This window comes from Musca autumnalis, unplaced genomic scaffold, assembly GCF_047663935.1.
Source record: "Musca autumnalis isolate F117 unplaced genomic scaffold, ASM4766393v1 scaffold_3, whole genome shotgun sequence".
NCBI classification, from domain to species: Eukaryota; Metazoa; Arthropoda; class Insecta; order Diptera; family Muscidae; genus Musca; species Musca autumnalis.
The window spans coordinates 31079743-31105438 of NW_027411866.1; positions in this window are offsets into that span (position 1 = coordinate 31079743).

Genomic DNA, 25696 nt, shown 5'->3' on the forward strand with positions numbered 1-25696 from the left:
TCAATACAACTTGTGGTGGAGGGTATAACATGTTCGGCCCGGCCGAACTTAACGCCGTTCTTACTTGTTGGGATTTCAATTGTAATGTCGAGTATCACAGTTCTGGCTGGTGTCCTTCAAAAAGCAAAGTATGCATATGAAAGTAGAAAATCTTACCTTTACAATGATGTTGACGTAGGTGTACAAGGTGGACGTAGGTGTTCAAATGACGGAGATACCGTAATAGTCGGTATTACATCACAGTTTCCATTGTCTTTTTTGCATCACGCAATTTTGATATGATCGTTACGTTGGGAGGCTAATGAGGGTCCCTGGTAGAAAAAAAATCTATTGATTTTGGAGATGATCGGATCATATTCACGGGTCGGAATGGACAAAATAAGAATATTGAGAAAAAATCAACGTTTTGTTATATATCTCCGCTTCTAGTAGGAAGAGGTGGCGTAGGTGGTCAAACAATGGAGATGTTACAATAGTCGATAATACATTCAGTTTTCCCATTTCTATATAATCACGATACAAGTCGCAATTTTGGTAGGATCCCAACGAAATTTTGGGGGTTGTTCGAAGTCCAAGAGAGAAAGAAGGTTATAGCTTTTGGTGATTGTCGGGTAATATTCAGTGGTTAGAATTGGCAAACAACTTACATATGTGGTGTAAAATTCAACGTTTTACTATTGTGCTAAAATCTCCCCTTCTAAAAGAGGTATTCCAAAAGCAAAGCCCGTCAATGGAAAAAGCAGAGATGCAAATTAGAATGGCGTACATTCCACTTTTCCATTTTTATACCCTCCACCATAGTATGTAGGGTATATTAAGTTTGTTTTTCCGTTTGTAACGCATTGAAATACTCATTTGCGACCCTATAAAGTATATATATTCTTGATCAGAGTAAAATTCTGAGTCGATCTGTGCACGTCCGTCCGTCCGTCCGTCTGTGGTAATCACTCTAGCATCCATAAAAATAAAGATAGGACGTTGAAATTTTGGGAAAATGCGTCTTTTGTTTGCAGGCAGTTCAAGTTTGATGATGGGCTATATGGGTTCACGTTTTGGTATAGCCCCCATATAACGGTACCCCCCGATTTACGGTATTTTGACGTTTATAGCTACATTTTCAGACCGATTTAGCTATAATTTGACATTTAAGGTTCTTAAGTGTCAATAAACTTATATAACAAAAGTTGTGGACATAGGTCCACGTTTTGGTATAGCCCCCATATAACGGTACCCCCGATTTACGGTATTTTGACGTTTTTAGCTACATTTTCAGACCGATTTAGCTATAATTTGACATTTAGGGTTCTTAGGTGCCAATAAAATTATATAAAAAAACTTGTGGACATAGGACCACGTTTTGGTATAGCCCCCATATAACGGTACTCCCCGATTTACGGTATTTTGAGGTTTTTAGCTACATTTTCAGACCGATTTAGCTATAATTTGACATTTAGGGTTCTTAAGTGCCAATAAACTTATATAAGAAAACTTGTGAACATAGGTCCACGTTTTGGTATAGCCCCCATATAACGGTACCCCCGATTTACGGTATTTTGACGTTTTTAGCTACATTTTCAGACCGATTTAGCTATAATTTGACATTTAGGGTTCTTAAGTGCCAATAAACTTATATAAAAAAAGTTGTGGACATAGGTCCACGTTTTGGTATAGCCCCCATATAACGGTACCCCCGATTTACGGTATTTTGAGGTTTTTAGCTACATTTTCAGACCGATTTAGCTATAATTTGACATTTTGGGTTCTTAAGTGCCAATAAACTTATATAACAAAACTTGTGGACATAGGTCCACGTTTTGGTATAGCCCCCATATAACGGTACCCCCCGATTTACGGTATTTTGATGTTTTTAGCTACATTTTCAGACCGATTTTGCTATAATTTGACATTTAGGGTTCTTTGTGACCAAGAAACTTATATTCAAAAAAAATTATGAACATAGGTACATGTTTTGGTATAGCCCCAAATAACGGTACCTCCCGATTTTCGGTATTTTGAGATTTTTACCTACAAGTTTTAACCGAATTGGCTGTAATTTGAACATTTGACATTTGAAGTTCTTAGTGGTCACCACACCTCTCCACCAAAATTCTCTGAAATTTTGGGTAACTGCGTCTTTTGTTTGCAGGCAGGTCAAGTTCGATGATGGGCTATATCGGTCCACGTTTTGGTATATCCCCCATATAATGGTACCCCCCGTTTTACGATATTTTAATGTTTTTAGCTAAATTTTCAGACCGATGTGGCTATAATTTAACATTTAGGGTTCTTATATGTCAATAAACTTATATAACAAAACTTGTGGACATAGGTCAACGTTTTGGTATAGCCCCCATATAACGGTGCCCCTCGATTTACGGTATTTTGACTTTTTTAGCTACATTTTCAGACCGATTTAGCTATAAAATGACATTTAGGGTTCTTAAGTGTAAATAAATTTTTATAACAAAAGTTGTGGACATAGGTCCACGGCTCCCATATAACGGTACCTCCCAATTTTCAGTAATTTTGCAATTTTAGCTACAATTTTTAACCGAACTAACTGTAATTTGACATTTGAATTTTAGCCAAGGACATAGGTCAACGTTTTGGTATAGCCCCCATATAACGGTGCCCCTCGATTTACGGTATTTTGACTTTTTTAGCTACATTTTCAGACCGATTTAGCTATAAAATGACATTTAGGGTTCTTAAGTGTAAATAAATTTTTATAACAAAAGTTGTGGACATAGGTCCACGGCTCCCATATAACGGTACCTCCCAATTTTCAGTAATTTTGCAATTTTAGCTACAATTTTTAACAGAACTAACTGTAATTTGACATTTGAAGGTTGTAGTGGTCACCACACATCTGCATCAACAATTTTCAACATAGCCCCAATATAACGATACTTCTCGATTTTCGGTACTTTGAGGATTTTACTTAAAATGTTTAACCAACATAGGTCCATGTTTTGGTATAGCCCCAAAACAAACCTCCCGATTTTCCTTACCTTAGCTTTAGTTTTTGGACGAACTTTCTGTAATTTGAAATTTAAAAGCCAACAAAAATTCTGCAACAAAAATTGTTCATTTAAGTTCATATTTTCATATAGCCCACATACCTCCGAACTAGCTGTTAATGACCGATTTTCGGTATTTTGAAGATTCTAGCTACAATTTTTAACCGAATTAGGAGTTATTTGACATTAAAAGCTCCCATCAAAAACTGTCAACATAGGTCCATGTTTTATTATAACCCCTATATAACGGTACGTCCCAATTTTTAGCCCACCAAAAATTGTCAACATACATAGTTGGATATAGGCACCATAAAAAAGGGCATCCCGAATGAAGCATTTTATGTACATTATCAGACATTTTAAGATACCCACTTAGAGTTGGGGACAGGAATGAAAACTAATTATTCCATTTTAGTTCAGAATATTTTATGGTGGAGGGTATGAAAAGTTCGGCCCGGCCGAACTTAACGCTTTTTTACTTGTTTTATTTGAATAATATTCCAGCTTTACTTGGGTGTAATTTAATAAAAGTGACATTCTGAGCTATAAATTGTGTTACCAAAAGTGGTAAAATACGAGAAATATAGAAAAAGTCGCCCAGGTATCCCAATTTTCAATTTGTGGAATTTCATTTCCAATGCGGATAACTCTGCTTCTGTTGGGCATATAATAAGGGGAGAGCTTGATAGTAAAACTAGACAATATTGCAATTAATACCAAATATTTTGGCATTGATCAACATATCAGAGTTATTGATTTTGTTCTCTTCTGCAAAGCGTTCAATCAGTACCAAGTACATTGTCGACAGTAGTCTTATATAAAATTATTAATTATTTTGGTCATTTGGTATAAAAGCCAGGATGGTAAAAACTTTAGTATCTATCTAAAAGAAATTTTTACTAGCGAAAACCCTATCAACAGGGGTAGTGGTGTATAGTATCACATAGTCGGCCCCGTCCCTACTATAGCCTTTGCTCGCCTGTTTAACCGCCAGGAACTTTAAAATCCAAATTATGCCTATTTCGGGCACCAACTATAACAAAAAACTGCGAAATACATAAAATCATTTTTATTGTGGAAGATAATTCTCGATATGTGAAGCCTCAAATATAATACAACATTTCTGTATAGAAAACATTTCTCCACTTTCTACATGGCGAGTAATATTCCAATAATATCATTGTACAAAAACATAAACTTTTTTATTCGATAAACTATATGTAACGTATCTTAATATTTTTCCTACATTCCAGCAATAAGGGAATCTTCACGGCACACATATGAGTGAATAAGTAAAACTTTCAATCATTGAACTCAACATAAAACTTTCTTAAGGATTTTGCATGCAGATGACAACTGCAACGAATTTTGTTGGCAATGCTTGTTATGAAAGTATTACGAATTCAATTTAAATCTCTCATCTCCTATTCTGTTGTTGTGGAAGCAACTGCTGTGGAAAGAGAAGAAAATGAACTGAACTAGTTTCAACGATTTAAACAATGGATCAATTTCTTCCCAACTTGATTGGATATGAATGAATTTTAGTGTTTGATTTCCTTTGCTTTCATATGCTAAAAACAGTTTTGATTTTGGGCGAGTAAAGGCGGGAAGCAAAGAACAAAATAAATGAACTTACCCTCTAGGTTTAAAAATCCTTATTTGTTCCTATTTCTCCTATGGAATGTTTAAGTCGTGAACCCTTTTTCGAAGAAATATAACTCCGGAAATGGGTTCATACCGAACAGTCATTAAGGTAAAAGTAAAATCTGTCCTACTGGGATTTCATCATACTTATTTACTTGTCGCCTTACTCACTGAATTCTAACAAACATGTCCACACAAAAGTTGTGTGCAATTGTACATAAATACAACTATAAATACGTATAGTTTGTTATACCTTTGTTGTTTATACAAGCATTATCTTAAATCTCTAGCATTAAATATATTAAAAAACTTTTTATACCCTCCACCATAGTATGGAGGGTATATTAAGTTTGTTTTTCCGTTTGTAACGCATTGAAATACACATTTGCGACCCTATAAAGTATATATATTCTTGATCAGGGTAAAATTCTAAGTCGATCTGAGCACGTCCGTCCGTCCGTCCGTCCGTCCGTCCGTCCGTCTGTGGTAATCACTCTAGCATCCACAAAAATGGAGATAGGACGCTGAAATTTTGGGAAAATGCGTCTTTTGTTTGCAGGCAGGTCAAGTTCGATGATGGGCTATATCGGTCCACGTTTTGGTATAGCCCCCATATAACGGTACCCCCCGATTTACGGTATTTTTACGTTTTTTGCTACATTTTCAGACCGATTTAGCTATAATTTGACATTTAGGGTTTTTAAGTGTCAATAAATTTACATAACAAAACTTGTGGACGTAGGTCCACGTTTTGGTATAGCCCCCATATAACGGTACCCCCCGATTTACGGTATTTTGACGTTTTTAGCTAAATTTTCAGACCGATGTAGCTATAATTTGACATTTAGGGTTCTTAAGTTCCAATAAACTTACATAAGAAAACTTGTGGACATAGGTCCACGTTTTGGTATAGCCCCCATATAACGGTACCCCGCGATTTACGGTATTTTGACGTTTTTAGCTACATTTTCAGGCCGATGTAGCTATAATTTGACATTTAGGGTTCTTAAGTGTCAATAAACTTATATAACAAAATTTGTTGACATAGGTCCACGTTTTGGTATAGCCCCCATATAACGGTACTCCCCGATTTACGGTATTTTGACGGTTTTAGCTACATTTTCAAACCGATTTAGCTATAATTTGACATTAAGGGTTCTTAAGTATTAGTAAACTTATATAACAAAAGTTGTGGACATAGGTCCACGTTTTGGTATAGCCCCCATATAACGGTACCCCCCGATTTACGGTATTTTGACGTTTTTAGCTAAATTTTCAGACCGATGTAGCTATAATTTGACATTTAGGGTTCTTAAGTTCCAATAAACTTACATAAGAAAACTTGTGGACATAGGTCCACGTTTTGGTATAGCCCCCATATAACGGTACTCCCCGATTTACGGTATTTTGACGTTTTTAGCTACATTTTCAGACCGATTTAGCTATAAATTGGCATTTAGGGTTATTAAGTGTCAATAAACTTATATAACAAAACTAGTGGACATAGGTCCATGTTTTGGAATAGCCCCCATATAACGTTACCGCCCGATTTCAGGTATTTTGACGTTTTAAATAACATTTCTAGACCGAATTAGCTATAAATTGATATTTAGGGTTCTTAGTGACCAAAAAACTTATATTCGAAAAAATTGTGAACCTAGGTCCATGTTTTGGTATAGCCCCATATAACGGTACCTCCCGGTTTTCGGTATTTTGAGAATTTTACCTACAAGTTTTAACCGAATTATCTGTAATTTGAACATTTGAAATTCCTTGTGGTCACCACACCTCTCCACCAAATTTTCAAGAAAGGTCGATGTATTGATAAAGCCCCCATATAACGGTACCTCCCTATTTTCAGTAATTTTGCAATTTTAGCTACAATTTTTAACCGAACTAACTGTAATTTGACATCTGAAGGTTGTAGTGGTCACCACACATCTGTATCAACAATTTTCAACATAGCCCTAATATAACGATACTTCCCGATTTTCGGTACTTTGAGGATTTTACTTAAAATGTTTAACCAACGTAGGTCCATGTTTTGGTATAACCCCAAAACAAACCACCCGATTTTCCGTACCTTAGCTTTATTTTTTGGACGAACTTTCTGTAATTTGAAATTTAAAAGCCAACAAAAATTCAGCAACAACATTTTTTCATTTAAATTCATATTTTCGTATAGCCCACATACCTCCGAACTAGCTGTTAATGATATTTGAAGTTCCCACGTTATGTACCGATTTTCGGTATTTTGAGGATTCTAGCTGCAATTTTTAACCGAATTAGTCCACCAAAAATTGTCAACATACATATTTAGATATAGGCACCATAAAAAAGGGCCTCCCGAATGAAGCATTTTATGTAAATTATCTGACATTTTAACGTACCAACTTAAAGTTGGGGACAGGAATGAAAACTAATTATTCCATTTTAGTTCAGAATATTTTATGGTGGAGGGTATGAAAAGTTCGGCCCGGCCGAACTTAACGCTTTTTTACTTGTTTCATTTATTTTAGGTGAAAACTTTTGAACCAATTGTTGTTGCATACATTTGAGTTGAAAACTTTAATGAATAGTGACCAGAGTAGGGTTGGTTAATTAGATGCACTATGATAAAACATCCAATTGAAATTAATCGATGATAGATAAAGGATATACATTTTTTATGAAAAAATGTAATACGAGCGTTGTGTTCGTTTTCAATTTAGAGGAATTCCCTACACTGTCAACTAATGTCATCTTAAGCTTTTAATAAAAGTATAACCAAATGCCAAGTACACCCTTATTGTTATTTCAGCCTGAGGAAAATGTTTAACTTTTGGATATTTATTATTGGCTTGCACCTTAAGCCCAAAAGGCAGCAGTTACGTTTTAATAAGAAACTTTATGATCAGTTGCCGTACATTTCTCCTTAATGATTATACAATGTGAGAAAGCTTGTGTTTTTCATACACAGATGTTGTTAACAAAGTAATTTTAAACACACATTTTTTTTAAATTTCCACTACTTTATCTTTCCTTGCTGTAACACATAATTGAAATTCCAACTTTAAACTAATGCCCTTAGTCCAAATACAATAGCTGGCACCCACTTTTTCACTTCCCACATTTTCGTACAGAAACTCTTGTACTTATTGATGTACTCTCACATTAATGGTCACGACTTCCACAGTTTATCCTATTTTCATTTCCCGTGCATATTCCTGACCCCGCAACGTTTTCCTGTACGACAGTGCCTCTGTTTGTGTGCTGATTACAAAAAGCACTTTAACTTTACATAAACACCGGGCATGAAACGCAAATAACGTTAATGGTCAATTGTTGTTAGTGCTGAAAATGCTTGCATGTTACGATAAATGTCTCTTTTTAAATGTATGACTTACTGTGAGTTCTTTTAAGACAACTATCAATGTTTCTAATATATAGCACGGATGAAGTTACTGATGAAAACTTTTCTGTATGAAAACTTATTATCCACAGGTGTTTTATAACGAAAGACTATTTTTCCATATAAAATATTACATATCGAGACTTTTTCTCCATTAGAAACATGCCACCGTGGTTCTGTTCCCATACCATACATTTCCTCAGAATTTCATTTAAGACTTCTATTTACGTGTTGCCGTAGAAAAGTCATTCCGAGTCAGTAATAAATGTGAGATCGCTGATCTAAATATAGAATTAGTGTGCCTGAAAAAACAATTGTTGATGAACTTAGAAATATATGCATGTATAAAAGACACTTATTAACAATGTCGTTTTTATAACGAAAATTTGTTATCTACAACATTCCTAAATCAAAAACTGGTTTTCCGTTTTTGCGGCAAAACATGTTTATCGTTAACATTTACAAAACTTTATCTATCTATTTTCACAAAATGACTTATATTTGTATCTCTCTTTTTAAGAATCCAAGACTTTTGTTGCTTAACAAAATGTCTGTATTTAGAGATTTTTTCTCATTGACTTGGAATAAATTTATTTCTTTAGGATATTCTTCGCACGCACAGTTCCCAAAAAGAACAACACATTTTTATTTTCAACTTCTGCATAGTCGTAAAAATAACATTTTGTTGTCGGTAAATTTCTTAAGACTTAATCAATGAATGCAGCTCGATTCTATGTTAAACTCATTGGTCTCCTTGGCGTGACTAAATCATTTATAGAAATGTTCTTCGCAGTCGAAACACTTTTTACTAGGGGATTTACCACCGACGACAATGTGATGTTATGGCCAGGAATTAAATCGCAGTCCTTCTATGAACAAAGCGGAAGTATTTACCATTGCACAACAACATATCCAACCATTGCACCTCGTTGAATATCCACCGCAAACTTTGTTTAGCCAATGCGTTAGATTCTCCATATGTTTCAAATTGTCTTCCTTGTGTCTTATCCATAAACTATAACCATTCAGTATTCTCTCAGCAATTTGTTAATGAGGCTGAAGTTGTTGGTAATCGTCCACGCCCCATTACATTATTGTCTAACACATTAAAATCTTTCTATAGATATCATTAGCTTTCTGGCAATACGCGTAGCATATATTCGACATACAAAAGAAAAAATAGATAGAATTAATACAGAATGGTCATAAAAACCAAAATGAATGTTATGGATTGAATGCTATTTTAAAATTAAAAGAATAAATGATTGGCATAACTTTCCACAGGTTCATTTGAAGACCGATACGTGTTATTTTGAAATAAGTGCTAACTGTAGATAGTGGTTTTTAATTTTTTAGCCCTATTAACTCGAAACCTGAAGGGAGGTTAGGAGTAGTATCATAGAAGAACCCCACAATGTTGGATGATATGTGAAAAATGTAATTTTATACCCACCACCATAGTATGGAGGGTATATTAAGTTTGTCATTCTGTTTGTAACACATCGAACTAATCAGTTGCGACCCTATAAAGTATATATATTCTTGATCAGGATAAAATTCTAAGACGATCTAGCCATGTCCGTCCGTCTGTCCGTCTGTTGTAATCACTCTAGCGTCCGCAATAATTGAGATAGAGTGCTGAAATTTTGCACCCGAGGGTCATTTTTCCATAGGCAGGTCAAGTTCGAAGATGGGCTATATCGGTCCACTTTTTGGTATAGCCCCCATATAACGGTACCTCCGGATTTGAGGTATTTTGACGTTCTTCGCCACATTTGCAGACCGAATTAGCTATAATTTGGCACTTAGGGTTCGTAGTGATCAATAAACTTATATCTCAAAGGATATGGGCATAGGTCCAATTTTTAACCGAACTATCTGAAATTTGACATTTTTGGTTCTCAGTGGTCATGAAACATCTCCACGAAACATCGTCAACATAGGTCCATGTTTTGATATAGCCCCCATATAACGGTACCTCCCGATTTTCGGTATTTTGAGAATTTTAGCCACAATTTATAACCGAACTATCTGCAATTTGACATTTGAGGTTCTCAGTGGTCATGAAATATCTCCACCAAGCATCGTCAACATAGGTCCATGTTTTGGTATAGCCCCCATATAACGGTACCTCCCGATTTTCGGTATTTTGAGAATTTTAGCCACAATTTATAACCGAACTATCTGCAATTTGACATTTGAGGTTCTCAGTGGTCATGAAATATCTCCAACAAATATCGTCAACATAGGTCCATGTTTTGGTATAGCCCCCATATAACGGTACCTCCCGATTTTCGGTATTTTGAGCATTTTAGTTACAATTTTTAACCGAACTAGCTGTGATTTGCCATTTGAGGTTCTCAGTGGTCATGAAACATCCCCACCAAGCATCGTCAACATAGGTCCATGTTTTGGTATAGTCCCCATATAACGGTACCTCCCGATTTTCGGTATTTTGAGAATTTTAGCTACAGTTTTTAACCGAAATAGCTGTAATTTGACATTTGAAGTTCTCAGTGGTCATAAAACATCTCCAACGAAACATCGTCAACATAGGTCCATGTTTTGGTATGGCCCCCATATAACGGTACCTCCCGATTTTCGGTATTTTGAGAATTTTAGCTGCAATTTTTAACCGAACTAGCTGTAATGATCGGTATTTTGAGAATTTTAGCTACAATTTTGCCAATTCAAAAATAATCGTCAATATAGGTCCATGTTTTGGTATATCCCCCCATATGACTGTACCTCCCGATTTTCGGGAATTTTCAGTGGTCTACATTGTTTTGATGAAACTACCCTCAATTTGACTCTTGAAGTTCCCTGCAGCTATAAAACTTTTCCGCCAAAAAATTTAAAGATAGGTTGACTCTTTGATATAGCCCCGTAGGTAGTACCTTTCACCTAGCTGAACACATTTTTTAGATTAGGTTAGATAACACTGTGCAACAAAATGGAGGTGAAAGTCTGGGGCACGGAAAATTTCTCTTGGGGAAGAAAGGCCTTGGTGAATATATTATGATCCCCGAAGGACAGATCCGCCGTGAGTCGAACTTGCGCGTTCTGGCGTGATGAAATTTTTGTTAGAGACCCTGTGGACCATCAGGAATTAGCGTTATATCTTTGTTCACTGTTGCTTAAGTGCTCTACAAAAACAACAAACAAAGATATAATGCTAATTCATGATGGCTAACAGGGTCTCTTGCAAAAACTTCATCACGCCATAACGCAGAAGTTCCAATCACGGCGCATCTGTCCTTCGGGGTTTTTAATATACACACACCAAGGGCTTTCATCTCCAAAAGGAATTATCTCTGCCCCAACATTTGTGTTCACAATGTAATTTAAGCAATAGTGGGAGGCAGTAGGAGTCTAACCATTGTCGAAAAGGTGTTCCACCTAAAATTGTAAAAGGACCCTAATTATTCCATTATAATTAAGACTATTTTATGGTGGAGGGTATAAAAAGTTCGGCCCGGCCGAACTTAACGACTTTTAACTTGTTTCTTTTAAAGCCGATGTATCTATCCTTAAGTCAGGAGAAAACATTCAGGCGATGAAATTCCTGAAATGCATATTACTGCAAAAAAAAAAAAAACTTTTATATGCACACAACTAGAGACATTTCGGAGCAAAAAGTCAGTATCAGAATACCACCAACAAACAGCATTGGCCTAATCACATGAATGACGTCAACAGCAAAAGCATGTCTTTTAAATACACTCGCATAATTTGACATTCCAAAGCAACAATTTCAACGACAAAATCATTTTTCATTTTCAAAGCAAGAATGTACGGAATTGAAAGCCTTGGCCATCCTTGCTCTGCAAATGTTCAGTTTATGACCCGCCATAAGCCATTGTTTTAACATTTGATAAAAACCGCATGTTTTGCTAACACCAGAGGGCTACTGCAGAATGTAGGCAATTGTTTTTATGTGTGAGTTTCTATCATCTGGTCATAATATGCTTTTACACTTAATGCAAATGTGGATTGTGCTAGAGAATGGATTGTGCTAGTAGTTGGAGTAATTGGAAAAAGTTTTCAGAAATGCTGAACATTTTTTTACAAATAGAACTTTTCCATACAAGATATGTAGCTCTTGTATAAGACTTTAAACATATCACAAGTATAATGTAATAATTTTTTTCTTTTAACAAGACTGAAAATACCCAGCAAAATAAATTGGAAGTAGTGCAATGTGGACTAGTTCTTTCACGGCATGTTTAGATGCAGTTCAAACGGAGTCGTCAAAAAGGCACTCAATTCCTCACAATTTAACTGCGTTTGGATGCAATCCAAAGAATCACATCCACTTGTCACTTTAAACAACATCCGGATGCAGTTTAACGGAATCGTGAAAAAGGCACTTCAATTCCTCAAAATTTAACAGCATCCGGATGCAGTCCAAACGGAATCGTGAAAAAAGCAATCAGTTCGCTACATTTTATTAGCAGTTAGAGATCCCTACAAGTACATAAATCAGTTTGTACATCTCTACAGGCAGCGGCATACATTTTCCAAAAAGAGATAAGCGTGCCAACATTTCCAAAATTTTGTTAATAAAAAATATTTAATTTGTGAACATTTTTTCGGTAAGAAAAATTCCCAATAGAGTGCTGTTGGAGTACATGTAGGAATCTTAACTGGTGATGGGAAGACAATATTAAACCCATTTAGCAGATGAAGCAAGAACAGTTCAGCTTGGATTAAATGGAGAGCGGAGGAAACACGCATGGTTGCGATTGAATTCAATGGAGAATTTTCATAATTTGTGTTAATGTAATAAAGTTCTTAATATTTTTGTTTTACACAAATAATAAATGCATTTTATTTGTTCTGGAATATTTTGTAATGGCGTGCACACATTCCGCAGAATGTATCAAAACACGTGCTTTGGACTGCATCCTATTCTACCCCCAAAGGGTTAGTTAAAACGCAATGCCAAAGGGTCAGTTAAAATGCAGTGCCAGAGGGTCAGTTAAAATGCAGTGCCAAAGGGTCAGTTAAAATGCAGTGCAATAGAGGGCATCTTTCAGTAGTCACGCTCTTGTTAAAATCATAAGTGAAAATGCATAATTTGATGCACTTCCAGATCACTTGTACATATGATTTAACTGCCTCTTTGGTGGCAAACTTTTTGCTGGGTACCATGTCCAAATAATCCACCATAAGTTGACAGGGAATGGACAATGTCGAACATACATTCGATACGAGCACAAAATACAACGGAAACGAGCTTTTAACAATTATTAAAGAGTATACATATACATTTTATAATCGCTTTATCGTTTAAGTATTATTTGTTGTTTCGCTTTTTAACCTTTTCTCCATGATTTAAAAATAAAATATGATCCAAGAAGTGGTCTTAAAGTAAATACTTGCCCACGAAAATGTATATCTTTGTAATCGGGACCACAAACACATACTTCGGTAAAAATTTCTTTACGTTCTTCGAACAAACTGCAAATAGTTATAATTATCTGAAATTTATTGGGACCGATATGGACCGATATAGTCCAAATTCCAAATTTCGGAGACATTATAAGATGTAAAATGGTGGGACCAAAACGGTTAGTGCTCACCATTTAGCCAGTCAGATGAACGGATATGGCTCTCAGGTTTTGATTCATGACATGCGTTAGGACGCTTTTCCCGTTCCATCGTACTTCCTATAGGGCCGTGCAGTTCTAGGGTTCGTCATATGTTTTGTATACTAAAATATTTATGTGATATTATGGGCCAGATTTGCTCAACACTGGCCCTTAGTTGCTGCTAAATGGACCAAAATAAATCATGGGCATTACCTTATTAAAGCCGAGCACTACAGTTCTTTGGTAAATTTCTTGTATAGAAGACTTTTCTCCACTTACCAGCAATTTAACCGGATACCATAACTAATTAAAACATTTTTATTCATGACAAACCTCCACTCATTCCTTTTGCGACTACGAAGTCAAACGTCTAATGTGATAATCATGTTTGTCTGAATGCAAAACCCGCACGTGAATGACCTGTCGTTTCTAATCAAACAAAACATATTTATTTATGAGCAGATCTTTTGCGACTATGGGGTCGATTTATAATCTCTTTTGGTCAATGTTAAACAGCAAAATCCCTTTTTTGTTATTCTGGATAAATGTTATGCAAAAATAATTAAATAGTTATGTTTTGTCGGCTACTTTTACGTGACTAATTCATGAGTTCATATTTGAATATTAAACTGGTTCTATTATGCGAAAAGGATTTTACAGTGGATAGTGGCATGACAAAATGTTGTTTTAACTCTAAGCTATATATATCATCAACCAACGTATTTTGCTTTTCTTTCCGAAAATAGTTGTTTCCTAAGAATAATATTTAAAATACATGTTAAATTATTTGTTCCTTTTACAGCGAGACTCCTGCAGACCTCCCTATATTACATACATATCACTGTGCAACAAAATTCTATTTTTTTTTTAAATGATGGGAAAATTCGTGTAGATTATGAAAGTAGAGCTAAAAATATGAGACACGTGTATCGGCGTTTTAAAAGTTTACGTCAGAAAGTAACCAAAATAGGCGGGGCAAGTTCCGCCCATTTTTAATTTTTTCGAAATATTCGAGTTAAGATATCTTTGAATCCTTGCATTTCAGGTATATAGTGTATTTGGCAACTTTACAGAGGAATATGTGGGCAATATTTTTGTTAAAAATTTTAACCCTCATGCGGTTCATCAAAGGGTTCTTTTTTGTCCTTTTTCAAAAATATTTCAAAAACTCCTTAAAAATGTGGTTGTATCAAATCCAAATATTCTACAAAATTGTTCGCCATAAAATTTTACTATAGGTCTCAGGTCTCACCAAGTCTGTAACTCTTGTCTTATCGCCAGGAATCTCTAAAAATGAAAAACACGTTTTAGGGTTAAAGTCGGACTTCATCCGAGTTTATTCAAAATTGTCCCACAAAACATAATTTTAGAGAGATGATGTCAGAGACAAAAATATTTTTTGTCGAATTTCACTGTGGGTCACCAAAGAAATGAAATGTCTATTTACATTTTATAGCATGAAAATATCAGTATCAATTTTGCTGAAAACACATGAAAATATTTCCCAATTTTTTTGATGAAAAATTTTTCCTTCTTTTTTCGAATTGGTACATGGAAGTAATATGAAACTTGGTTATAGGTGAAGAGTGTCAAAGGATGAAAAATTCTACTCAAAATTTCAAAATAAACCATATATCTATGTATACTATTTCCTTAAAAAATTAGATTACAAATTTATATATATTAGGATGAAATTATATGTTTTAATTTTGGACTGTTAATTTTACATAATTCCATACTGGATCAAAATCTAGCCAAATCCTTTACTTTTTGGGAATAATGTTAAAGAAAGAAATGTTCCAAATGAAATTTCATTTTGGGTCTCTGAATAAAAGAAATCTGTAACCATAGCATATAACATTCTTAGCAGCACTTGTTTTTGATATATATGTTTTAGGGCCATGACATCATCTCTCTAAAATTATGTTTTGTGGGACAATTTTGAATAAACTCGGATGAAGTCCGACTTTAACCATAAAGCGTGTTTTTCATTTTTAGAGATTCCTAGCGATTAGACAAGAGTTACAGACTTGATGTATTCTGAGACCTACAGCAGAATTTTATGGCGAACAATTTTGTGGAATATTTGGATTTGATACAATCACATTTTTAAGTAGTTTTTGAAATATTTTTGAAAAAAGGACAACCGCATGCGGGTTAAAATTTTTAACAAAAATATTGCCCACCTACATCTCTGTATAGTTGCCAAATACACTATATACCTGAAATGCAAGGATTCAAAGATATCTTAACTCGAATATTTCGAAAAAATTAAAAATGGGCGGAACTTGCCCCGCCTGTTTTGGTTATTATCCGACGTAAACTTTTAACACGCCGATACACGTGTCTCATATTTTTAGTTCTACTTTCATAATCTACTCGATTTTCCTCGTCATTTTTTTTTTTTTTTTGTTGTCGCACAGTGTATTAAGAATTTCACCTAAACACCATATCTTAATATGATAAAGGTTTATCTCATATAGAAAAAAGTTTTCAACATATGTATCAAATCTATCTCCCAACAAAGGCTTCCGGAATTCAATGCCCCATGAAAAATTCAATACGTTCTTCAACAAACTGAAAGTATACCAACTTACATTGGCTATTGTAAATTTCGACGACATTCATTTGATTGCCAAAGCTGAAAACTACGATATGCATTTAAAATACCAAAGGGCGGACTGTTATGACCCATAATGGTACGTACTGCAGAATCCCAGTTTTATGTTGAAGCGACAATGCTGCCCAAAAATATACAATTGTGTAGAGGACTTTGAATCATACAGCAGACACATCACAATAACTTTTTGTGAGGGATTTTACACACATTTTGTATGAACACATAAGGAGAATATGTGACAGTGCTCTTATTCTTATTCAAGTTGGACTAAAGAAGTAATGAGAGTTTTGAACATATTTTTGTGCATAAAACAAAAGATTGAACTTATTGTCAATATTGATGTCTGTCTTTATAAGTAACCATACGCATTTATGTAAAATGCCCTAAGGCATGCATCAAACCAAAACCTAATATTTTATTATCAAGAAATGCAACTGGTATAAAAATTGCAACCTAAATCCCCCCACAAAATACGCAACAATTATTTATTATCTTTAAATCCTAATGGTATGATGCACAAAAATTATGAATTTTTCATAGTTCATTCAATGCATTTTTAAAACACTTATCTTGGAAATATTTGGAATGAAAGAAAAAAATTATTAAATATGTAGTAGTAAATACAAATGGATAGTTTTGTTCATTCCACTTAAATAATGGGCAGGTCGAATTTTGTGTGCATATCTAAAGGTTCGCATTAAGGGTCACCTCATATGTTTCTTCGCATTTTTTTATACCCTCAGCCTTTAGGCTAAGGAGGGTATATACACTTTGATACGATGAAAATGTGCCTCATCGAAATAATGGTTTTAGACCCCAAGTATGTTTGGACGAAATGTGTTTCAGACAATTTGGAGTCGATTGAGCAATGTCCGTCCGTCTGTCTGTCTGTCTGTCTGTCCTGCTGGCTGGAGCGCACGATAACTCTCGAACGGATGAACCGATTTGGTTCAAATTTTGGCTTTCGTAATATTTTGCCCAAACTTAGTTTAAGTTCGAAGATGGGTCATATCGGTCCACTCCTTCCGGTACCTCCCCCACAAAAGTTCGAAAATGTTCGGAAAATTTGTAAGTACGGTAGCTGTTGAAGGGAGTAACCGATATGGTCCATACTTTGCAAATCGTGAAATGTCTACCAGGCTTAGATGAGTTTCCAATATGGACTCAATCGGTCCACTCCTTCCGGTACCTCCCACACAAAATTTGGGATAAGTTCAGTTTGGGACCTGCTCTCGAATCGCTTTGATTTTTGTTTTAGCAGCTTGTATTCACTGCCCCCTATACGACGGTACAAGTTTCATCAGGGGCTAGTCCACACTTCCTGAGAAAATAGCGCCAAAGTTGCAAAATAACCCTATGACACCGTGTGAGGTGGTTGGAGCGCAAGATAACACTCGAACGGATCTGCCGATTCGATCCAAAATTTGGCCTTAGTAATATTTAGTCCAAACAAAAATTAAGTTCGAAGATAAGCCGTATCGGTCCACTCCTTCAGGTGCCTCCCCCACAAAAATTAAAAAAAAATTGTCGGAAAAATTGTTAGTACGGTAACTCTTGAAGGGAGTGGCCGAATTGGTCCATACGTTACACATCCTAATATATCTACCAGATATAGATCAGGTTCAAATATGGACTATATTTGTCCACTCCATCTGGTACTTCCCACACAAAATTTCGGATAAATTCACTTTAAGACCTGCAATCGAATCACGTTGATTTTTGTTGAAGCAACTTGCATTCACTACCTCAATTACGGTGTTAAAATTTTTTTCAGGGGCATGTCCATACTTCTTGAGCTAACAGCCCGAAGGGTGTAAAAACCCCCTATGGTACCATATGTAGTAGCTGGAGATCCACTTCCATAATGGTCAATGTCGATCCATTAAGTATCTCCTCCGCAAAACTTTTGATCTTTAATACTAATCAACATTTTTGTCGGTTCATACATCAACAATTTTTAAAACCCCCTAATTGTTTCAATATACACAGGCTGAGGGTATATCTCTGTCAGCTAAGCTGACTGATACTTTTTTTACTTGTTAAGTATAAATATGGGAATTTGCAATAATTTATATTTTATTTTAATGAAAATCTAATATAATCTTTTAAAGACTTCTATGGAACTTTTTGTCCGCGCATGTTGCCTATAGTGGTTCTTCTTTGCTTCCTATAGACTTTTGTTTTGTAAAAAAATATTCATGTGGTGTTCTGCAATTGCGCTGTAATATGTCATTGAAGGCAAATTTTCAGGTTAGTTATAGAGGCTTCTTTTCACTCAATTATCGAATACTAGTGCACCCGGCGAACTTCGTTACGCACTCACTGAAGGTACATTGAAGTTGATGCCTTGCAATTTATTTGTCATGGCTATTGCGAGACGAATTGAATTAATTAAATTCGAAAGGCACATAAGTTTTGTTGTTGTATATAACGTTCGGGAGACATTTCTTGATGTACTTATGCCGGCTTTGTTGGGACGAAAAAGGAAAAACTTGGCGGGTATGAAATCAATTCGTAGTTTATTTGAAAAAACTATTGGCATCGTGTTCATATGAAACCCGCACATTTATTGTGGGCTTAAGTTTTTTATACCTTCCACCATAATATGGAGTGTATAATTTGTAACACATTTCAACAGAAGGAAACCTAACATTCTTGATCATAATAAAACTCGAATTCGATATAAACGCGTCCGTGTGTCCGTCCGTCTGTTAAAAACTAGATTCAGCTCGATATTTTTAATACAGAGCTTTATTATTTGGTACAGAAGTTTCTGTTATCCCAGGAATGTTTTGATATTGGCTCCATAAGATGCTACCTTCTGGTTTTCCGTATTTGAAAGTTTTAGCCACATAATCTTACCGAAATGAAATTTAGTATTTGATCTTCTTTGAGGCTACAAATCTTTGCCCCAACAAATTTGGCAGTATAGGTCCACATTTTGGTATAGCCCCCATTAAGTCTTCTTTGGAGCTTCACAACTTTTCCCAAGAAATTTATCAGTATAGGTTTACATTTTAATATTATCCCCGTAGAACCGAACATACCGTGTTTCGGTATTTTTATGGTTTTTACCACATTATCTAACTAAAAATCGGTATTTGGTCATCTTTGGGGCTGCAAAACTTTCCCCCTTTTTGAGTTATAAGCGTAGTAACTAACACCATTTCGTTTTATATATCCAGATAGTCTATATACAGGAACTCGTACTAAAGCTACCATCTTTAGAGATCCATTACCAGAGACTCCGTACAGTTAATCTTAAAAAATATATTCTGTGGAATAGGCCTTGGCTTAAGAACGCTCTAACTAATTTTCAGTATAATCTGGAAAGCTAATATATTGTAAACTTGGAACATATACATTCATCAGAGCACAAAATGGAGATAAGACGGTTTATGTCTCCTCTCCAGCGCATTGAAAATGACCTAAAATAAACCAAAAATGCCCAATTGATTTTAACAAGCTAAATAGACTACAGCCTTGATGGTGTCCTACATTTCTCACTTTTCCCAAAATAAAAACAAATTTCTCCTTACCTGTTGTCCATTAAAAATAAACTCATAAAGAAATCAAAATGAAGGACTTAACATTATAAATTGAATGCACATTATGGACTCTATTTTTGGAAATGAATTGCATTATTTCGTCCAATAGTTTTCATTCTTTCTTTTCATATCTGACATTCATTGTTGTAGTATAACATTGCTCACATTATCTTCATTTTATTTCGAATCCTGTTTAACATTTAAATTACATTTGGTATGTTCCAGAACCTGCAAGAAGCTACTATTTTTTACTACGATAACATTTTTTCCTTTATGTTATCGGGAAAAATTGTAAAAATTAGTAGATTCTTGGAGTTCTGGAACAGACCAATTGTCTCGTAAAGAGATAATTTAATTTCTTTGCCAGTCCCTTCATTTTCCGGTAGCAGTTTTCTGCCAAAAGTACAGCATTAAGAGAAGCAGAAAGAAAGCGGAAACACAATAAAAAACTGTAGTATGGATAGAGAAGAGGTTAAAAAGCAAAATAACAAATACAATTTAAACTATTAACCGATTATAAAAATGTATATATTAGGCTGGGCGATTTGGAAACCTTGATGGGCACGTCGCGATTCTGATTCATGGGCTTGTACTGATTCCTGGGATTGTATTGGTATGAATCAACCACTATAACTTAGCCATTTATTAATCGATTTGAAAGAAAATAATAGCTTATTCGAAAGATATTACTCACCCATTTAAAAGGAAAAGAATGACAGAAATACGTTGTGAAAAAAGAAGATATGCCCCTTTAAATGTTCGCTACTTTTTCCGTTATAAAACGAAAAAGCTAAGTGACCCAAACGAACCAAAGTATTTTCGTTGTCCACGGGCCTATACATGATAGAATTGTTGCATCAGAAACCTTGAATATTTTCTGGTCAACTTTTGTAGGACAATGTCATTTATCGATATTTTGCGAAAAATGTGAACCTACTCAAGGCCAAAATTGCCTGAAGGAGCGTTTCAATGATTTTGTGATGTACCAGAGAGCTCTTAATTATTGAATAGGCTACAATTATTGGCTTCGAATTGGATCGAAAATCTCAATGGTTTGGCTGTTATATGCCAAAATATGCAAAAACGTGGATAAACTTCAAGTCGAAATCGGGAGGCTCGATTTTCACCGTTGACATAGGGTCCAGTGAACTTTTTTGCTCAGTACAATCCCAGGAATCAGAATCGCGACGCGCCGTTCAAGTTTTCTTCCTTCCATACAAATCGCCCTACCCTAGTATACATACAATGTATGTTAAAAGCTCTTTACGGTTGTATTTTGTGCTCGTATCAAAAATAAGTTCGACTCTGTCCCTTACCTTTCGATATATGGACGTTTACTTGGTACTGTGGCGTTTTCAGTCTTATTGAAGAAAGAAGAAAAAATACATGGTTTTCATTGAAGAATATAGTTAACGATAAAGTAGCTATCAAAAATTTGTGTCGCTAAGACTTACCAAAAATACTGTGACTTTTTACTTAATTTTTTTATTCATTAGTTTTCGTCTTAATTTTTACCAAATTGAGTGAAAGGGAAACAATTATAGATTTCCACTACTGTTGCAGATACTTCTAACAAGCTGTAAATAATGTGAGATCTAATGTAGTAACGATGCAAATGTGTACTCCCGTGTCTAGTGTTAGAAGGTACATTTGACTTTCAAACTTGAAATCAATGCTAACTCTTGTGCCAGACGTTGCAAATTGTCTTGAAAGCTTAGAATAGGAATAGGAGTATAGGAGCTTCAAGTCTGTTCTCCAATAAAAGCAAAAAAACAATAAAAAATAATAATAAAATCATTACTCCAACTGTGTCATCTGCCCAGCCATTTTCTGACACAAAGCATATTTCGGCCTAAATACTAAATACTGATAGAATCTCACTCATAGAAACAATTGCCTACATTCTGCAGTAGCATGCTTCTGGTGTTGGTAAAATATACGGTTTTTATCGAATGTTCAAACAATGGCTTATTGCGGGTCATAAACTGGACTTTAAAATTTCGTTGGCTTTTGCGTTATGAAACAAATTTTTGCTCACGGGTATTCCTAATACATATATCATTGAGCATAGCCTCCACCTCTATATATGAAGAACGACAGAGAAATACGTGGCAAAAAGTAGCATATATGTGTTGGGGACAGGACATTCTGGTACAAATCTGATCGGGCTAGTCACCATAAATGCCAAAAGTCGTAAATAACAAAATAATAGTTTAACAGGAGAAGCAAAAAACGTTATAAAATGAACAAGTAAAAAAGCGTTAAGTTCGGCCGGGCAGAACTTTTCATACCCTCCACCATAAAATATTCTGAACTAAAACTAAAAATAAAACATGGACCTATTGTTACAGTTTTTGATGGGAGCCTTTAATGTCAAATAACTCCTAATTCGGTTAAAAATTGTAGGTAGAATCCTCAAAATACCGAAAATCGGTACATAAAGTGGGAACTTCAAATGTCATTAACAACTAGTTCGGAGGTATGTGGACTATCTTCTTCTTCTTTATTTGCAAATCCGTTATCCGGATATAAGCGATCATACAATATTATTATAAATGTGTTATGCTATTTTATTTTATATTATACAGGCATAAACAGCTCTCTATTTTTTGCCGCCGAAATCATGCTTCTTTCATCATGGCAGCCTGTCCAATCTTGTATGTTTTTCAGCCAGTTCAATTCTCTCCTGCCTCTTCCTCTTTTTCCTTCTACATTGCCCTTTATGATGGTTTGCAGGAGTTTATACTTTTCATTTCTCATCAGATGTCCCAGATATGAAATTTTCCGAGCTTTGGCATGTCGCAGCAATTGTCTATCTAAACCCATTCTGCGTAAAACGTCCTGGTTTGTTACATGATCAGTCCATGGTATCTTTAAAATCCTTCGATGTGGGCTATAGGAAAATATAAACTTAAATGAACAATTTTTGTTGCAGGATTTTTGTTGGCTTTTGAATTTCAAATTACGGAAAGTTTGTCCAAAAATAAAGCTAAGGTACGGAAAATCGGGGGGTTTGTTTTGGGGCTATACCAAAACATGGACCAACGTTCGGTTAAAAATTTTAAGTAAAATATTGGGCTATGTTGAAAATTGTTGATGCAGATTTGTGGTGACCACTACAACCTTCATATGTCAAGCTAAAATGGCCAAATTACTGAAAATTGGGAGGTACCGTTATATGGGAGTTATATCCGAACATGGATCTATGTTGACAATTTTTGATGGAGAGGTGTTGTGACCACTAAGAACTTCAAATGTCAAATTACTGCTAGTTCGGTTTAATATTGTAGCTAAAATTATCAAATTACTGAAAATCGGGAGGTACTTTTATGTGGGCGCTTTATCAATACATCGACCTTCCATGACAATTTTTGGTGGAGAGGTGTGGTGACCACTAAGAATTTCAAATGTCAAATGTTCAAATTACAGATAATTCGGTTCAAACTTGTAAACATGGACCTATGTTCATAATTTTTTCGAATATAAGTTTTTTGGTCACTAAGAACCCTAAATATCAAATTATATCTAATTCGGTCTAGAAATGTGACTTAAATGGGATAGGGGCTATTCCAAAACATGGACCTATGTCCACTAGTTATATAAGTTTATTGACATTTAAGAACCCTAAATGCCAAATTAAAAATATAACTAAAAACGTCAAAATAGCGTAAATCGAGGTCACCGTTATATGGGGGCTATACCAAAACGTGGACCTATGTCCACAAATTTTGTTGTGTAAGTTTATTGACATTTAACAACCATAAATGTCAAATTATATATTATATATACAGTCTGAAAATGTAGCTAAAAACGTCAAAATACCGTAAATCGGGGGTATCGTTATATGGGGGCTATTCCAAAACATGGACCTATGTCCACTAGTTTTGTTATATAAGTTTATTGACACTTAAGAGCCCTAATTGTGAAATTATAGCTAAATCGGTCTGAAAATGTAGCTAAAAACGTCAAAATACCGTAAATTGGGGGTACCGTTATATGGGGGCTATACCAAAACGTGGACCTATGTCCAAAACTTTTGTTATATAAGTTAATTGACACTTAAGAACCCTAAATGCCAAATTATAGCTGCATCGGTCTGAAAATGTAGCTAAAAACGTCAAAATGCCGTAAATCTGGGGGAAACCATTGGGGCTATACCAAAACGTGGACCTATGTCCACAACTTTTGTTATATAAGTTTATTGACACTTAAGAGCCCTAAATGTCAAATTATAGCTACATCGGTCTGAAAATGTAGCTAAAAACGTCAAAATACCGTAAATTGGGGGTACCGTTATATGGGGGCTATACCAAAACGTAGACCTATGTCCACAACTTTTGTTGTATAAGTTTATTGACACTTAAGAACCCTAAGTGTCAAATTATAGCTAAATCGGTCTGAAAATGTAGCTAAAAACGGGAAAATACCGTAAATCGGGGGGTACCGTTATATGGGGGCTATACCAAAACGTGGACCGATATAGACCATCATCGAACTTGACCTGCCTGCAAACAAAAGACGCATTTTCCCAAAATTTCAGCGTCCTATCTCTATTTTTGTGGATGCTAGAGTGATTACCACAGACGGACGGACGGACATGCACAGATCGACTCAGAATTTTACCCTTATCAAGAATATATATACTTTATAGGGTCGCAAATGAGTATTTCAATGCGTTACAAACGGAAAAACAAAATTAATATACCCTCCATTCTATGGTGGAGGGTATAAAAATTGTTTTATGGAATATTAACACTGTGCAACATTTTCATGGTAAATTTGTGCAAACAACTTCTACTGCGGATTTTATGAAAGTACAGACCCAGTCAACAAAAATCCTATTTGGGTTTTGTGTTGTTAGATTTTATGGTCTCATCTAAACGTGGCTAAATATTGACTTTTTAGAGCGAATCGAGACAATATTTCTGAAACCAATCAGAATCCTGTTTAAACATCTGAAGCAAACTTATAGATAAGAGCATGTAGAAAATATTTTGTGAAATAATTATCTCGAACAACTGTATTTGGTGCCTCAAAATTTATAACATATCCAAAAATTTCTTTGTTTCGCATATTATTCACAACTTTTCAGAACATTTCATTCTTGTAAAATGCCTTTATCTCGCTATTTCAAACACATGTTTCAAAGGAAATTCGATAAATATATGAACAATGCATTGAAATCCCAAATATGAAAATAAACAGGTATTGTGAATATCGTTTTAAATATGGTTTCTAGAAGGTATGATATGAAATATAGCCTAAACAACACGACATAAGTATTTGAGAGTTTCAGAATTTTCTGAAGAATTGGTGAGCACATTGTTTAGAAAATTTTTGCGTATGGTTACTTGGTTCAACTCCCAATAGTTTAGCTGCTAATGGCCATAATTCTTGAATAGAATCGTTATTTTTTAACGTAGAAGCTTGAAATTTTGCTACAGCATGTATATAGATTCAATCAAAACACTAATTTTGACTTTTTTGAGATACGACTTCGGACGTTTATGGTGACGATATATAAAAATTGTTACACATTTTTAACCGATTCGGTTGTACATCCTACGATTTATGTTAAGCTTAGTTCAAGTTCAAAGATGTGCTATATTAGTCCACTCCAACATACTTCCAATATCCAATACTTCCAATATTTTCACTAGCATTCCATAGCGCTGTTCTGTGATCTTTTTAAAGGTTATGTCACAAAGCATGCATTTGCCATTAGCCATTGTTTGCCATTTGCATTAGCCATGCGATGTAAACAAAACCGCAAGGAGTGCCATCGGTCAAAACCTTCAAAACGATCCTCGAACAGCCATTGGTGCAGTCAAAGCGTAAATGTTAATCTTTGGTAAGGGAGGAACCCGAAAATTTCGTTC